This window comes from Oratosquilla oratoria, chromosome 35, assembly GCF_046742065.1.
Source record: "Oratosquilla oratoria isolate Oo_2021 chromosome 35, ASM4674206v1, whole genome shotgun sequence".
Lineage (NCBI taxonomy): Eukaryota > Metazoa > Arthropoda > Malacostraca > Stomatopoda > Squillidae > Oratosquilla > Oratosquilla oratoria.
In genome coordinates, this window is record NC_134811.1 from 47,015,397 (window position 1) to 47,030,396 (window position 15,000).

Genomic DNA, 15,000 nt, shown 5'->3' on the forward strand with positions numbered 1-15,000 from the left:
AACATTAAATTTAAAGTAGAATGGGAAATTGAAGGAAGAATACCTTTTCTTGATATATTAGTGATCAGATGTCCAGATAATTTGTCTTTTACAGTATAGAGAAAGCCTACTCATACGGGCAGTTATTTACATTTTTTCAGTAATCATCCGGATAATATAAAATATAGTGTTGCCTCGGGACTTTATTTAAGAGCTCTTCGGATTTGCAGCCCGGAATTTCTCAACTCAGAAATTGAATCAGTACGCACTCAATTATTAAGAATAGGCTACCCAGACTGGTTTCTGACAAAAGCCCTCAGCAAAGCCAAAACCAGTTATTTTAGAACAACCAATTCCAACACAAAATTTGTCTGGGAAAAATCAAATATTAAACTCCCTTATAATGAATCCATGCATGTCGCATCTAAATTATTACCTAGGAACCAAATTAGGATCACTTTTAGTTTCCCAAATAACATTTTTAAAGAAGTAGTAAATGTCCATCACAGAATATCCAATAAGGACAAATCCGGAGTATATAAGATACCATGTCTCTATTGTGATAAAGTGTACTGGGGACAAACGGGACGTGATCTACCCACTAGGATCAAAGAACATAAAATTTCTTTAAAATACGGCCAAGAAAACTCAGCTGTATTCCTTCATTCTAGCCTTTTAGATCACAGAATAGATTGGAAGAATGCAGCTACAGTATACAATTCACATTGTAGTTTCAAAAGAAAAATTATTGAGTCCTCATTAATAAAAAAAAAGTTTCCAAATTATAATACTTCCAAAGGTCAATGGTCACCTGATGCCATAACTAGTATGGCAGTTGACAAATTCATCTCCACAGGACGTAACGTCCGACCTCACTCAGGGCAAGTGACCTGAGGCTTACTGAATTCCCCAATGTTACTTCCTCCTCTGTATATAACCCCTTGTCTATGTACCCTATAATTGTAACTGCTGAAGATGACCACAGTTAGTGGTCGAAATATACGGTTTACTCTGTATCTCAGCTTATCTTTCTCCGAGAGTGGGTTTAAATTTATATATATATATATATATATATATATATATATATATATATGTTACACCGAATTTGTAAAATCAGGGAATATATATATTCCCTGATATTTTCAGGGAATATGTATAATATCTGATTCACTCGGGGAATATGTATTCCCTAAAATGTTCAGGGTATACACATATTCCCTGAAATTTGGACCTTATCATTATACAGATTCCCTGATTCATATTTAGAATGACAGAACAAAGGAAAAAAGAACGAATAAACCCATGGATACAATTATCTAATTTGTTTATCACATAAATGAAACTAGTCACCGAACATTCAATATCTAAAACATCCAAAATGAAGCTAATAAAATCTATTATGAATGGCAATACAATTATTAACTCAATAAAAAGTCAAACTTGTCAGTCATAGAATAGTTAATATTTAGAACATCGCCTTGTTTTCACAATGCAGGCTTGAATGGCATCGTGAGTTGCATTCAACCTTGAGCTTGAAACATTTACATCGATTTGCTTCTCAGTCTTTGGGAACGACGTATGGCAGGATGTTCTTCCCTTTGCCGGGGAATGGGAAGTCTCTGTGGAGGAGACCCCGATTTCTTGGGATTGTCCATCTGGCTCCTCCGAACAGGTTTCATGCTAGGGAGGAGGGCGAAGTCATTTACTTGCCTATTAATGGCAGGTTGCAGCTCCTTTATCCAGATGGCTTCCAAGATAGCCAAGCGCTGTGGATCCTCTTCTTTTGCCACAACTTCGGTGTTTTTTACCATAGTCTCCCTATCGAGGTGGCGTCGATGCTGGGTCCAGTGGTGTTGCTTAGGTCCTCCGTGTTGCAAGTGCATGGTGATTCTTCTGGATAATGTGGTGGTCGTCCTTCCCACGTAGACTGAAAGGGGCGTGCAGTCCTTCTCTGGGCATGTGTATTTATATACTACGTGGGATTGACGAACCTCCTGGGGTTCTGGTGCTGGCTTGTTCCTTAAAAGTAGAGAAGAGCTCTTTCTACTTTTGTAAAAGATTATGAAGGACAATTTGTCACTTTCGTTTTTGGGGACTACATTTCTATAGATTATATTTTTTTATAATCTTCTCATTCTCCTTGTGCTTGGTAGACATGTAAGCTTTGTAGAAAACCTTAATTGCGGTCCCTTCGTGTTCTACTGTAGTGGGGCGTGTTTGTTTATACCAATTATCTATCACTCTGCGAAGATTGGCTTGGACCTCGTGATTCGTGTATCCATTGTTGATAAGGAGTTGGTGGACCCGATCAAACTCTTTTTGAGTGTCACCCCAAGTGGCTGAGGGCTCTTCTGAAAAAGGCGCTAATTGTGGGGTCTTTGTACTTCTAGGGACACTCGCTCTCTCCATTCATGCACAGTCCGGGATTGGTATCTTTGACGTGGACACTATAAGAAAAAGAATGACAATTAGTCTGCTTGAGTAGGACGTCCAGGAAGGGGAGGGAACCTCTTTCACCGTGCTCTACGGTGAAGTTAAGTCCAGACACCTCCATGAACTTCCTCCTCAAGATATCAATTTCTGAAAGGGAGTCAGTTTTTACAAATATATCATTCATATATCTACAATAAAGGCTAGGTTTTTCAATTTGACTAAAATAAATTCCTCTACAGTCCCCATGAAAAAATTGGCAAACAGTACACCAAGGGGGGATCACATGGCGACTCCATCAGTTTGGCGGTAGTGTCTCACGGGGAGAGCGGGCTCCTTTTCCTCTTTCTCCATCTTTCCTCCACTCTCAACTTACCTTCCACTAAAAAATTATCTGATATTCCCCCACCCTCTCCCCTTAGCACATGTACATCCTTAACTCTTCCTATCATACTCCTATCTACCACTACATAGTCCATTAACGCTCTATCTAACACCCTTCCATCCACCACCCTCTCCCATGTGTACTTATGCTTGACTTTCTTCCGAAACAATGTATTTGCTATCATCAACTCTCTTTCTAGACACATCTCCACCATCAACTCTCAACTACGATTCTTTCCTGGAACTCCACATTTCCCAACCACTCCATCAATTGGATCATTTCCTACCCTAGCATGAAGGTCTCCCAGTACTATTACATTGACATTTCTCCCTAATCCCTCTATGCACTCATTTAAATTTATCCCAAATGCCTCCCTTCCTTCTTCACTCTTCTCATTACCAGGCCCATATGCACTTACAAAAACCCACATCTCCTTTCCCAGTTTCACCTTCATCCACATTATCCTTGAGAAAACCTCCTTCCACTCCACTACACGTTTACCTATCTCTTCACTTACTAGTATAACCACCCCTTCTCTCCCTCGCCCTCTCTTCACTCCTGATAACCTCCCACTTACACTCCCAAACTTACACTCGCCCTTTCCTTTCAGCTTAGTTTCACTCAAAGCCAACACATCCATCTTTCTTCTCACAAACATACTACCTATCTCTTCCCTTTTACTCTCATCTGTACCACATCCACGCACATTAAAAGACTCAAACCTTAGGATGCTGGTCGGAGAACTCCTAGACCCTCTTATGCCTTTACTTTTTTTAGGATTGTCCCCTGTGGGGATACAGGGAGAAGGATGCCTGGTCCCAATCCCCGGCCCTTTTTTTCTCGCCTCTTACGACCCAAGTGGAAATACTTGGTGGCAGTATTCTTTTCCCCCACCACAGGGTAGGTAGGCGAAAAAGGAAATGAATATTCAAAGAAATTGTACAGGACAACAAGGGGCTGGGGGACAGCATAACGGAGGGACAGTCGTAGTATAAAAGTGTCATCATTTCTCTATGAAAAGATTTTTCCTCTATCACATACAAAAGAATGTGTGACTCTGGTCCGTAGGGGCGCCCCATATAGACCCTAAAGTATCAACTGTATGCTACTTTGCCACAATAACATGCAGCCAATACCCCAGACGGGTATAACATAATATAATACAATATGATATAGTATGATATAATACAGTATATCATAATGTAATATAATATAATATAATATGATATAATAATATAATATAATAAAATATAATTTGATATAATATAATATAATATGATATAACATAATATAATATAAAATGATATAATATAATATGATATAATATAATATAACATAATATAATATAATATAATATAATATAATATAACATAATATAATATATAATATAATATATTATAATATAATATATATGATATAATATAATGTAGTGTAATATGATACAATATAATATAATATGATATAGTATAATGTAATGTAATGTAATATAATACAATATAATACAATATGATATGATATAATATGATATAATATAATATAATAACATATTGTATGATATAATATGATATAATGAATATGATATAATATAAGATAATATAATCTAATATAATATAATATAATATGATAGGATATAATACAATATAATATAATATAATAGGATATAATATGATACAATATAATATAATATAATATAATATTATATTATATAATATAATACAATATAATATGATATAATATGATATAATGATAATGCAATATAATATAACATAATATAATTTAATATGATATAATATAATATAATGTAATATAATATAATACAATACAATATAATATGATATAATATAATATAATATAGTATAATGTAATGTAATATCTAATATAATATAATATAATATAATATAATATAATGTAATGTAATATAATATAATATGATATAATGTAATATAATATAATATGATATGATATAATATAACATAATATAATATAATATAATATAATATGATATAATATAATATAATATAATAATGTAATATAAGATAACATAACATAAGATGACATAATATAATATAACATAATATAGTATAATATGATATAATATAATAAAATATAAAATAATATAATATAACATAATATAATATAATATAATATAATATAATGTAATAAATATAATATAATGAAATAGAATTTAATATAATATAATATAACATAATATAATATAATATAATATAATATAATATAATATAATATAATATGATATAATATAATATAATATAATATAGTATAATATAATATAGTATGATATGATATAATGTGATATAATATAATATAATATAACATAATATAATGTAATATAAAGTAACATAATGTGATATAATATAATATATGATGTAATACATAACATAATGGAAAATAATATACAATATAACATAATATGATACAAAACAATATAACATAATATAAGATAATATGATATAGTATAATATAATATAATATAATATAATATAATATAATATAATATAATATAATATAATATAATATAATATAATATAATATAGTATAATATAACGCCAGATTGTATTTCTTCTTTTGCTATAAATAAAATGTTACCATCTACATTAGCGGTGGACAAAAGCCACCAAGGTCCACGCAACGCCATAACATAATAAAATATAATTTGATATATTTTGATATAATATAATGTAATATGATATGATATAATATAATATAGCATAACATAACATAATATAATATAATATAATATAATATAATATAATATAATATAATATGATATAATATAATATAATATAATATAATATAATATAATATGATATAATATAATATAATTTATTATAATATATAATATAATATAATATAATATAATATAACATAATAAAATGTAATATAAAGTAACATAATATGATATAATACAATATGATATGATGTAATACATAACATAATGTAAAATAATATACAATATAACATAATATAATATAAAACAATATAACATAATATAATATAGTATAATATAATATAATATAATATAATATAATATAATATAATATAATATAATATAATATAATACAATATAATAAAATATAATTTAATATATTATAATATAATATAATATAATATAATATACTATAATATAATATACATACATACATACATATACCATGGCTTTTTCCCCCTTACTAGGGAGGTAGCCAAAAAGGAAAAGGCATAAAATCACCCCCACCCATTCCATCCCTGAAAACACTCCACACCCCTCCACCCTCCCTCCCATCTTAGCACCTCCTAGATGACGGGTCATCCCTGCACCCTGTCCACTACCCTGGGTCAGAAGCAGTGTCGCAAGACACAGCACATCCACAGCCAGGCCGCTTCATTAAATCGGCGACCCCCCCTCTCCGTCCCCCCATATAAAGGAGAGGACGGGGAGAAATCCCTTCGGGCTGCGTCAAAATTTTGCTCACACACACTACCTCACCCCCCATCCCCCCGTCCATTCCACCTCATGCATCACAACATCTTCCATATACAACCATTCTCCATTCACCCCTGTCTTCTGTCCTCTCCCGTACTTCCTCAACAGACATTCCCCTCTTCCCCAAAGCCCCCTTCACCCCATCCATCCATCTCATCCTAGGGCGTCCCCTCATGTTCACTTCCTCCACATCTGCCTTCCATACCTCCTTTACTAGTCTTTCTTCACTCATTCTTTCCATGTGTCCATACCATCCTAATACTCTTTCATCAACCCTATCTCCCAGCTCCCTTTCCATCCCTGTTCTCCTCCTCACCTCCTCATTTCTCACTCTATCTAACCTAGTAACCCCCATCATACTTCTCAGACACTTCATCTCAAACACATTCAAGCTCCTTCTCTCTTCCTCTCTTATGTTCCATGTTTCTACTCCATACAGTGCTATTGGCACAATCACTCCGTCATACAGTCTCCTCTTAGCATCCATTCCCAAATGTCTATTCCTCATTACACTCTTTAATCCACCAAGGCATTTACTCGTTTCTCTCAATCTACATTCTACCTCCACCTTTACTCCACCTTTTCCTGTCACATTTGCACCCAAGTATCTAAAACTCTCCACTTCCTCGAGTTGCTCTCCCTTAATGCTCACTTCCAGATTACTGCCACTTTCACCCCTTGTACATCTCATCACATTTATCTTCAGTTTTCTTCTATCACACACTCTCCCAAACTCTGTCACCAACTTCCTCAGTCCCTCCTCCGATCCTGCCACAAGCGCAGTGTCGTCCGCAAACAACAGCTGGCTCACCTCCCACTTTTCTCCATTTTCTTTAACCATCTCCAATCCCTGACACACTACCCTTGCTTTTACCTCTCGCACCACCCCATCCATGTATAAGTTGAACAGCCAGGGTGACATAACGCATCCTTGACGAAGTCCCACCTTTACCTCAAACTACTCACTCTCTCCATTTCTAATCCTGACACACACTCTACTACTCTCATAAAAACTCTGGACAGCTCCCAGAAGCTTTCCTTCTATCCTGTATATCTGCATAACCTCCCACAGTGCCTTTCTGTCTACCCTATCATAAGCCTTTTCCAGATCCATAAGAGCCCAAAAAACATCCTTCCCCTTTCCTATAGCTTTCTCACATATCTGTCTTACCACAAAGATCTGATCTACACAACCTCTACCTGTCCTAAATCCACACTGTTCCTCACCAATTACTCCCCCTGTTCCTCACCAATTACTCCCCCTGTTCCTCTCCTAATCCTCTCAATCAAGATCCTCGCATAAGCCTTCCCAACTACACTTAACAAGCTAATCCCTCTGAAATTACTACATTCACACTTGTCCCCCTTTCCCTTGTAAAGTGGAACTATACAAGCACTCCTCCAGTCCTCCGGCACTCTACCTTCTCTCCAGCAAACATTAAATAACCTCACCAACCAGTCCACCATCACATGCCATAATATAATAACATACCATAATATATAATATATAATAAATAACATATAATATATAATATATAACATACCATAATATAATATAATATAATATAGTATAATATAATATAATATAATATGATATAATATATAATATAATATAATATAATATAATATAATATAATATAATATAATACAATGATATAATGTAATATAAAATAATGTTTTATGATATAATATAATATGATATAATATAATATAATATAGTATAATATAATATAATACAATATAGTAAAACAAAACAAAATACCGTCATAACAAGTATTTACAGAAAGCCAGGCACAAACATCAATGAGTTCACAAATATGCTTGAAGAAATCATAACTCCATTTAGAAATAAAAATCTATATCTCTGTGGTGACTTTAACATAGATTTACTTAGGTATGAGACTCATGAACAAACAAGACACTTTACAGATATGATTTTCTCTTTAGGTATATATCCTTTGATAAATAAACCAACCCGAATAACAAATACAAGTGAAACATTGATAGATAACATTTTCACCAATATTGTAAACTCCGAGATTCATAGTGGTATCTTAATAAGTGATATAAGTGACCATCTACCGGTATTCACTATCAATCCAAAAGAAATGCACTGCATAACAAAACCCAGAATTGTACTAAAACGTAAAATAGACGAAAAAAGTATTGCAAAATTAAATCAATGCTTAAAAGAAGAAAATTGGGATCAGGTTTACGAGTCAGAAAATGCCAATCTATCATATAACGAATTTGTAAGCATTATCATGAGTAATGTAAACAAATGCTGCCCAGAGAGAGAAGTAGAAATAAAACCATGTAACGTAAACTCAAAACCATGGTTTACAAACGGTCTTAAGAACGCGTGTCGAAAGAAAAACCAACTTTACAAGAAATCTATTAAAAGCAAGTCCTTGACAGACGAAAACAAATACAAAGTGTACAAAAACAAACTTACAAAAATTTTACGCAACTGTGAAAAAAAATACTATGACACACTGCTTGAAAATTATAAAGGTAATATAAAAAAGACATGGGAAGTAATAAACAACTTAACTAGGCCCAAAATTAATAACACCGATGAATTCATAGACATTATTAAAAAAGGAAAAACTAAAAAAGAAGTGGCAAACGAATTTAATGAATTTTTCTCACGTGTAGGACCTAACCTCGCGAAACAAATAAAGACAACACATCAAACTTATGAGACATTTTTGAAACACCGAATAAATAACACTATGTTTTTAAAACCCGTCACAGAAAACGAACTTATGAACACAGTAAAATCAATGCAGAACAAGAAATCACTCGATTGCACAGGAATCAATATCAACCTCGTAAAACAAATTATGCCTATCATCAAAAATCATTTTCTGACAATATGCAATAAATCATTTGAACAAGGAATATTTCCAGATGCAATGAAAATAGCAAAAGTAATACCGATATTCAAATCAGCCGACAAATCTAGTTATAATAACTATAGACCAATTTCACTATTACCACAGTTTTCCAAAATTCTTGAAAAGTTATTCACAATTCGCCTTGACTCATTTCTAAAAAAAAAAAATGACGTCATTTACCATAGTCAATATGGATTTCAACGAAATCTTTCAACGTCAACAGCAGTAATGGAATTAATTGAAGAGATAACTAACAATATAGAACAAAAGAAAAAGACAGCCGGCATATTTATTGATCTAAAAAAGGCATTTGACACAGTAAATCATGAAATCCTAATTCGAAAAGCCGAATACTATGGGCTAAGAGGTAAAGTTAATGACTGGTTAAAAAGTTATCTAAAAACAGGAAACAATTTGTAACTATTGAGGAAGAAAGATCACATATTCTACCAGTTACATGCGGAGTACCTCAAGGTTCAGTTCTAGGACCCAAACTATTCTTACTATACATTAATGACATTACAAATGTATCCAACCTTATGAAATTTATACTGTTCGCCGACGATACCACCATTCTATGCTCCGATATAAATTCCGACAAACTAATCAAGACAATTAATGAAGGATTATGTCAACTATCCAACTGGTTTTCAGCCAATAAACTATCCTTAAACGTATCAAAAACTAACTACCTGCTTTTCTACAAAAATAATGAAAGCACTATTATTGAAAAAGCGTCCGTCAGTAAATTCCTAGGCATGTATTTAGACGATCAACTTAATTGGAAACATCATATAAATCACGTGATAAATAAGATATCCAAAACTTTAGGAATTATGCATAAAATGAGAAATATCCTCAATGAAAATACCCTACGTACCATTTACTGTAGTCTACTACTACCATACCTAAACTATTGTTCAGAAATTTGGGGTAATACTTATCAAACTAATCTTCAACGCATAATTACCTCTCAAAAAAAGGCACTGTGTATAATCTGCAATGTAGGTCGTTTAGAACATACAAATAATTTATTTAAAAAACTAAATCTACTGAAATTCAAGGACTTAATAAAGTACAAAACTGCCATTGTTATGCACCAAATCTACAATAAACAAATGAATCAAAACATATTGAAATTTTACTCAACTTACGAAACTCGCTATGCGACTAGGCATACAAACGACTTCTTTAAAACTCAATACATAACAACCAAAAAAGGCCAATGCTTATCTATTATAGGTGTTAACACATGGAATAAACTGGAAAAGGAATTACCTAAGACAAAATGTTTATCAACATTCAAACGATACTAAAAAAGGCTTTAATCTATAAGTATTAGTATATCGAACATTTCAGGTCCATTTCATGATTGTATTCATGGAGAAACTGTCATGTACCACCCAAGTCTGCCGCTCTTTTTTTTTTTTTTTTTCTTGTTCCAGCAGGTCACGGTGACCCGGACCTGCGCATTAAGTAATTATCGTCCCGTCAAGAATCGACCTGACCTCTCACCTCTCACCTGACCCCCACAAGATGACCCCGATTCCTACGTGAGGTCGGAGTTAGCGGACGTCGTGTCGCATCTCATTGTGTGTGTGTGTGTATATATGTGTATGTATGTATGTGTGTATATATGTATATTTGTGTGTATGTATGTATCATACTAACATATAACAAAAATTAATAAAAAAGAAAAATTAAAGGGAGAGCAACTCCCCATAAGCTTTGCTTCTCGCTCTCCCTTTTCAACAACTAATTTTGTAAAAAAAAAAATTATGTATGCATGTATAAATTGTATTTTATATTGTTGAATAAACCTTAACTAACTAATATAATATAATATAATATAATATAATATAATATAATATAATATAATATAATATAATATAATATGATATAATATAATATAATATAATATAATATAATATGACATAATATAATATAATATAATATAATATAATGTAGTATAATGTAATATAATATAATATAGTATATGATATAATATAATATAATATAGTATAATGTAATGTAATGTAATGTAATATGATATAATATATTATTTGATATAATAAGATATAATATAATGTGATATAATATGATATAGTATAGTATGATATAATGTAATATAATATAATTTGATGTAATATAATACAATTTAATATAATATAATATAATATAATATATAATATAATATAATATAATATAATATAATATAATATAATATAATACAATATAATATGGTATAGTATAGTATAATATAGTATAATGTAATATAATATAATATAGTATAATATAATATAATATAATATAGTATAATATAATATAATATAATATGATATAATATAATATAATATAATATAATATAATATAATATGATATAATATAATATAATATGATATAATATGATATAATGTAATATAATATAAGATAATATGATATGATGTAATATGATATGATTTGATGTGATATAAGATTAATATAATCATAATATGAGGTGAAGCAAAATATAATTTGAGTTGTTTGCATAATATGATATAATATAATATGATATAATGTGATGTGATATAACATAATATAATCATAATATGAGGTGAAGCAAAATATAATTTGGGTTGTTTGCATAATATACAACGCTGGAGCTGAAACGCCCCTGAAAGAACCTCCGACTTTCAAGAATGACGGCGCCCTCATAGTTATTCTCCTGGGGGGAGGGGAGGGGGTCGTGTTCTTGGTTGACGGGGTTCCACGTCGTCGTCACTGTCATCATTATCATCATAATCATCAACGTCATTATCATCGTCATCATCATCGTCATAGTCATCACCATCGTCATTGTCATCGTCATCGTTGTCGAAATGGCGTCTGGAAATCACACGACACAAACAAGAGACATAATCCTCGGGGATCCCCCGGGGCCCGGCCGACACATGACTCCTCCATTAGGGGCAAATCTTGAAAAATCCCCGCTGGAGTATGACTAAACCCAGAGGACTTCTGACGAAGGCGTCTCCGGCTGACGAACCACTCCGGGGCCTCACCCTGGCAAGTCCGAAGACTTAGGAAGAAGCCCGAGAGCCGTGGGCATCAAGAGAAGGCGTCTTGTGGAGCCTCCGGGACTCCGGGACTCCAGCAGCCCGGGAGTAACGTCACTGAAGCTCCAGAGATCGTCTGGATCCGAAGAACAGAAATGTTCCGGTGCCGGTAGGCGGCCGGGTCGTTTGCACAGGGAGTGGAGCCGGCTTCTTGGGGGTGATGGTGGTCGGTGGTTGGGGGGGTAGATTTCTTGTAGATGTGTCTTTGTTTCAATCTTATGTTCTATGTGAATGTAGAATCGCTGGTAAATTACAGTTCAAAGCAACGACAATAACAGTATATTCTTTCCGGAGAACGCCCTGCTGCATATATTTGTGCACAAAGACATTTTTTTTTATTAATTCTGTTCTAAGTTACAGCTCCTTTGTCCTGAGCTAGGACGGTGCCTTACGAAAGGATTTTGGTGTTGATGGTTAGGGGCCATTGCTCAGCGACAATATTCTCCCTAACCTCTGCGTTATGACCAAGATTCGAACCAGTGCACTTAACTTTCGTAGCGTTCTTTTGTACAACATTAGGCTCTATATATATACAATGTTCTAATTCCCCATATAAGGAGAAAGACCTAATAAAAACCTTAATTTTTTCTAACTACGTGGGAGAAAATTACAAAGACAGAAGGGTTCCCTAGTCCCTTCGTTTTGCCTCAGTTAGTGACGTGTTACTACATGCAAAGCAGCACGGTGATGGTACTGTTGCCTCCCTTATCCCCAATACCTAGACTACCACGGTGTAAAATGGACGTGGATTAGGACTCCCCGGTCTTAGCCTACACAAGGGACATAATCGACGTCTCGGAAGGAGAGGTAACCTGAACAGAGAGGAGAGGGGTTTCTTACTCTTGAGGGGGAGAGTCGCCAAGAGAGGAAAGCCACAGCAAAACCACTTACAGCTAAGGGCTCCCCGAAGCCCCCCACATACAATGAATATGTACTGACAATATTGAAGAAAATCCTTCAATACAAACCGTGTTAGGATGATACTAGGTACCCTAGCAGGAAGATATCTAGAGAGCCCTAGAAAAGTGTCTAAGGAACTCTTGTATGGTACTGAAATCACGGAAGATATCGTAGTTTCAATAACAAAAACGTTGGCAGTATTATCACTATCAATACACATTAAATTAAACGACCATGAGGACAATACAATACATTATTATGAATTGCATTGGGGATTGGAATCTACGGTACTCAACCTTCTTAATTACAAAGGAGGAGCATTCTGACAGACCTTTTGTTCCGTAACTAGGTCGGATGTAAAAAAATTATAATGCTAAATAAATAGATAAATAATAATAATAATATAAATAATACTTAATAAAATGAATAGGTAAAGTTAAATAATAAACAAACAGGTAAATAATAGATAAAAATATATGGACAAATAAATAATAATAAGAAAAATAATACTGTAAACAGACAAATAATAACAAACAAATAATATAAAATAAATGGCAGGCATTACAGCATCTTGCTTAGGTGCTTATCTAAACAAATCTTAAAGCTTCGAACTGAACTACATTGCACTGCCTCTGCAGGAAGTTTATTCCATTCATTAACTACACGGTTGGCGAAGTTGTTTCTACCCACTTCCAAATTAAATCTATTTCGTGGACAATCACCTATACGTTGTCTACATACCTCAACAAATGTGTATCGCTACCTATTATTGTAATTCAACTAATAACTTCTAGTTTAATGTATATATATATATATATATATATTCCTAAATGGAAATGTAGTAGCACATTTGTAGATAACACACAGAAACCCACAGTCGGAGAAAGAATAAACTTCGAATAAAGAATAATCCTATATTTCGGCTATCAACTGTAGCCGAAATATAGGATTATTCTTTATTCGAAGTTTATTCTTTCTCCGACTTTGGGTTCCTGTGTGTCATATATATGTATATGTATATATATATATATATATATATATATATATATATATATATATATATATATATATACTCTCTCTCTCTCTCTCTCTCTCTCTCTCTCTCTCTCTCTCTCTCTCTCTCTCTCTCTCTCTCTCTCTCTCTCTCTCTCTCTCTCTCTCTCTCTCTCTCTCTCTCTCTTTCTTTCTCTCTCTCTCTCTCTCTCTCTCTCTCTCTGTCTGTCTCTCTCTTTCTCTCTCTCTTTCGAACAAATAGAATTATAACATCAAGGCCGATAGATGAGCGGGAATGGCCACAAGGTTGGAAGAATGAAAGGGAGAATGGGATTCTGGACAATGGAAGCTGAGAGAATAGGGAATAGTCATTAAAACAGAGGGGGCAGTGCTAGAGAACACATTGGATCCGGTGTTGCTGTATGAGAGCGACATGCGGGCGCTAGTGGGCAAAAGAGAACATAGCATTGTGGGGGACGATGTGATATACAGTAGATGAACTTTTGCAGGAATGTGAGGGGTAAATGAAAGAACAGATAAATACATAATGGAAGCATATGTATTAACACACGTATATGTACGTACGCGCTAAAGCAAGCAAGCAAGCAAGCAGCAAAAGAGAAACGAAGTTGTTACAATGGTATATAAGCAGGCAAGTGAGCAAGTGGACAAGCAAGCAGGGAGGCAAGCAAGCAAGCAGGCAAGCAGACAGAGAGATGTGTCCCTCCCCTCATGCAAGTGGGCCCAACCGCCACCGTGGTTTCTTCTTCTTTAAGGGATTATACAAATCAGCTTTGCATTAGCCGGGCCTTCCTTCCTTTCATGGGCGCCTCA